The sequence below is a fragment of the Pimephales promelas genome, chromosome 2 (assembly GCF_988280905.1).
Source record: "Pimephales promelas chromosome 2, fPimPro1.hap1.1, whole genome shotgun sequence".
NCBI classification, from domain to species: Eukaryota; Metazoa; Chordata; class Actinopteri; order Cypriniformes; family Leuciscidae; genus Pimephales; species Pimephales promelas.
The window spans coordinates 51,377,237-51,382,236 of record NC_142770.1 but is presented as its reverse complement, the minus strand read 5'-3'; positions in this window follow the sequence as shown (position 1 = coordinate 51,382,236).

Sequence of the window (5,000 nt, the reverse complement as noted above, 5' to 3'; positions counted from 1 at the left end):
TGTGGAGCCCCAACTCGGCTCACTTTTCGAGTTACAGCCGGTCAAAGTTGAAACTTTAAAGGGCCATATCTCCGGAACCAAGCCGAGTTGGGGCCCCATACACCCGGCGTGGGGGGCCCTCCTAGAGGCCCCCAATACCCCCGAGTGTGGAGCCCCAACTCGGCTCACTTTTCGAGTTACAGCCGGTCAAAGTTGAAACTTTAAAGGGCCATATCTCCGGAACCAAGCCGAGTTGGGGCCCCATACACCCGGCGTGGGGGGCCCTCCCAGAGGCCCCCAATACCCCCGAGTGTGGAGCCCCAACTCGGCTTACTTTTCGAGTTACACCCGGTCAAAGCTGGACAGGAAGTGGCCGTATCTCGGGACCGGAAGGTCCCCGTGGCTCGGGACGGCGGGAGGAGCAAGGTCCCCGAGAGCGGGCCCCGCACCCGCCGCCGCGAGCCGCTGGGACCTCCCGGTCCCGAGATGGGCCCCGTTACGCGCGGGCGACTTTCGGAGAAAACGGCCCGTATCTCGGAGAGGGGAGGTCCCAGCGGCTCGCCCTTTCGGGTGTCGGGGGCTCCCCACGGGCCCTCTCGGACCCCGCCTGCCCCGGGCCCCTGGGACCTTTCCTTCCCGGGCGCCCCCCCGACACGTCGGGCCCCTTTTCTCCGGGACCCGGGGGCCCCGGAGCTCGGGGGCGGGCTCTTTGCGAGGGGCCCGCCGGGACGCCACACTTGACCCGAGTCCGGTGTCTCTGGGCCGCCGGGTCCCCGAGCTACGGGCGTTCGAATTCGGGGCCCGAAAATCCCTCAAAGTCCGAAAACGTGCAGTGGGCGGGGACTTCCGGGGCCCCGGAGGCTCTGACGGCACACCCAGGGAGGTGCACCGTCCTCGGGCACGGCCAGGTGGCCCCCCCGGGGTCCTGGAAGTCCCCCCGCCCCCCGGAGACACCCACACCCACACCCACCCACCCACCGGACGGGAAGATTCCGTTTTTCGCCGATATCTCGAAAACGGCCGGGCGAAAAAATTTCAAACTCGGGTCTTCCGTAGGCCTCGGGGGGCCCTATCCAAAGAGGCCACCCGCGTCCCCGGGGGCCTCGGGGTCAGGGAGTTAGGCCCGGTCAAAGGCGCGGCGTTTTTGGCTTATATCTCGCGAACCCCCGGGCCAATCTTCCCCAAACTCGAATCGACCGTAGTGCCGGACGGGGCCTTTCGAAAGAGCCCACCCACGAGGTCCAACTCGCCCGGGTCCCCGAGTTATAGCCGTTCAAAGTCGGGGGTCCCGGCGAACGGCGATCCGGTAGGGGGCGTCCCCGGGGCCCGCCGCCGCCCTGGTTCGAGCGAGGGCCCCCGTGGGACCTCGCCACCCAAATTTGAGCTCTCTGGGCCTTCGCGTCGCGGAGATACGGGCGATTTTCTCCCGGGATCGTGACGTCATCGGCGGGCGCCATTTCAGAGCGCGGCCGAGGGTTTTCGGCCGATATCTCCGCGAATACTCGACCAAAAACGACGAAACGCATATGGACGCGTTCAGCTCGGCGAGACGGTTCGAATGAGCCCGGCCTCGGCCGGGCACGTCGAGTTTTCGGCGAGATATTTGCGTTTTTCCGCTTCCGGGGCGCTTTGGGGGCCCGTATCTCGGGCCCCCGGGGGCCCACGGGGCTGGGGGCGGTCTCATTCGAAAGGTCTCGTCCCGTTCTCCAGCCGACAAAAATTTGGCGTCGATCGGAGCCGCCTTCGGAGAGCTACGGTCGTTTGAAGCCCCGTGCGGTGGGGTTACCGTCCTTCAAACAGCCGCCGCTCGCAGGGGGAGTCCCGGGGAGGCATGGTTGCCTGTATGACTTGGGCTTAGAGCACCCAGCCCCGCGCTCCTGGAGGAACCTCCGGTGCACAGGGTCTGCTGCAACCAGCCACGTGGGTTCTGAGGGGTAGGGGAGCGTGCGCTCTCCTCCCCGGGCGGGCGGCCGGGCCCTGGGGGCTCGCGCCTCCACGGAGGGACCTCGCTCCCGGGGCTTCGTCCCCGGGGCTCGGGGACTCCGTGGCGGCTCGGCCCCCGGGGTTCGACCCCGCTCGCTCGCTCCAAAACCCAAGTCCAAAACGTGGGGTTGCACGGGAGCTCCGGGCGCGACGGGTCTCCACGCACGGCCCCGGGGAGGGAGCTCCGACCCGGGCCGGAGGCAGATTCGCCCCCCGCCCCCCGGCTGTCCGCCCGGAGCCGAGACGGTCCTAAAACGGGCCTTGGGGGTGATGTAGAAGGGTAACGCTCACACAACCAGGACTCACACAAACCGATCTGCATCCCAGGCAGGGTGCGGGTCTCCTGGGCACGAATAAAGCCCGATGCCCCGTGGGTGATGTTGGCCCTGGCCACTCAAGGCACTCACCCAAGCCAGAGAGGGTGCACTCTGGCTGGGGAAGCAGATTCAATCTCTGCTGTGGTGGAGCTCTGGAAAAACGCCAAACCTCCAGGAAAAGACGGCCCGGTTTCTCTGAAAAGTGCATCCCAGGCAGGGTGCGGGTCTCATGGGCACGAATAAAGCCCGATGCCCGTGGGTGATGTTGGCCCTGGCCACTCAAGGCACTCACCCAAGCCAGAGAGGGTGCACTCTGGCTGGGGAAGCAGATTCAATCTCTGCTGTGGTGGAGCTCTGGAAAAAACGCGAAACCTCCAGGAAAAGACGGCCCGATTTCTCTGAAAAGTGCATCCCAGGCAGGGTGCGGGTCTCCTGGGCACGAATAAAGCCCGATGCCCCGTGGGTGATGTTGGCCCTGGCCACTCAAGGCACTCACCCAAGCCAGAGAGGGTGCACTCTGGCTGGGGAAGCAGATTCAATCTCTGCTGTGGTGGAGCTCTGGAAAAACGCGAAACCTCCAGGAAAAGACGGCCCGGTTTCTCTGAAAAGTGCATCCCAGGCAGGGTGCGGGTCTCATGGGCACGAATAAAGCCCGATGCCCGTGGGTGATGTTGGCCCTGGCCACTCAAGGCACTCACCCAAGCCAGAGAGGGTGCACTCTGGCTGGGGAAACAGATTCAATCTCTGCTGTGGTGGAGCTCTGAAAAAAAAAAAACGCGAAACCTCCAGGAAAAGACGGCCCGGTTTCTCTGAAAAGTGCATCCCAGGCAGGGTGCGGGTCTCATGGGCACGAATAAAGCCCGATGCCCGTGGGTGATGTTGGCCCTGGCCACTCAAGGCACTCACCCAAGCCAGAGAGGGTGCACTCTGGCTGGGGAAGCAGATTCAATCTCTGCTGTGGTGGAGCTCTGAAAAAAAAAAAAAACGCGAAACCTCCAGGAAAAGACGGCCCGATTTCTCTGAAAAGTGCATCCCAGGCAGGGTGCGGGGTCTCCTGGGCACGAATAAAGCCCGATGCCCACCTTGAAACGGAGCCTGGGCTCGACTCTGAAGTCCAGATCTCGAAAAACGACAGAGTCCAAAAAGGTGCGGTGGCTCCAAACCTCCATGCCCTCAGACCTCCCTGGCCAGCCCAGGGAGGGTGGCCCGTCCTGGGCCAGACTCAGATTTCCCCCGCCACCCCTGGAGCTCCGCCTGGAGCGAAGACGGTCCTAAAACGGACCATGGGGCTCTTGTAGAGGATGAGGGAGGGAGAGAGGGGCCTTCAGAGAGCCCCTTGGCCGGCTTGACTCTGGAGTCGAATTTGGAAAAATAGACAAAGTCCATAAACGTGCTGTTGGTTCGGACCTCCAGGGCACTCAAGGCACTCACCCAAGCCAGAGAGGGTGCACTCTGGCTGGGGAAGAGGATTCAATCTCTGCTGTGGTGGAGCTCTGAAAAACACGAGAACCTCCAGGAAAAGGCGGCCCGGTTTCTCTGAAAAGTGCATCCCAGGCAGGGTGCGGGTCTCCTGGGCAAGAACGAAGCCCAATGCCCACCTTGAAACGGAGCCTGGGCTCGACTCTGAAGCCCAGATCTCGAAAAACGACAGAGTACAAAAAATGTGCGGTGGCTCCAAACCTCCATGCCCTCAGACCTCCCTGGCCAGCCCAGGGAGGGTGGCCCGTCCTGGGCCAGATTCAGATTCGCCCGCCACCCCTGGAGCTCCGCCTGGAGCGAAGACGGTCCTAAAACGGGCCTTCGGGGATGTATGAGAGAGGGGAAGCGTGGTGGTGGCAAACACAGAGGACCCCCTACCAGCGATCAGACCGTCGTGAGTCCCACTCAGAGTCACTCTGGGTGGGCATGTAAAAATCCAGATTACGCCGCGCTGGAGCTCTGGAAGTTACGAGACCTCCAGGAAAAGACAGGCTGGTTTTCTGAAAAGTGCACCCCAGGCAGGGTGCATCTTTTCCTGGGCACGAGCCCAGCGCACATGGTGTGGTGGTCCGGCTCTGGTGCCAAAGTTTGGGGGAAAAAATAGACAGAGTCCAATAACGTGGTGTGGTTCCAAAGCTCCATGCCCTCAGACCTCCCTGGCCAGCCCAGGGAGGGTGGCCCGTCCTGGGCCAGATTCAGATTTGCCCGCCACCCCTGGAGCTCCGCCTGGAGCGAAGACGGTCCTAAAACGGGCCTTCGGGGATGTATGAGAGAGGGGGAAGCGTGGTGGTGGCAAACACAGAGGACCCCTACCAGCGATCAGACCGTCGTGAGTCCCACTCAGACTCACTCTGGGTGGGCATATAAAATCCAGACTACGCCCCGTCGGAGCTCTGGAAGTACGAGACCTCCAGGAAAAGACAGGCTGGTTTTCTGAAAAGTGCACCCCAGGCAGGGTGCATCTTTCCTGGGCACGAGCCCGGCGCACGTGGCGGGGTCCGGCTCTGGTGCCAAAAAAATTGAGAAAAATCGACTAAGTCCAATGGCGTGACGTGGGTTCAAAGCTCCATGGTCTCAGACCTCCCTGGCCAGCCCAGGGAGGGTGGCCCGTCCTGGGCCAGAGTCAGATTCGCCCGACACCCCCTGGAGCTCGACCTGGAGGGAAGACGGTCCTAAAACGGGCCTTCGGGGCTGTATGGAAGAGGGCAAGTGTGGTGGTGCAAAACACAGAGCACCCCCTAC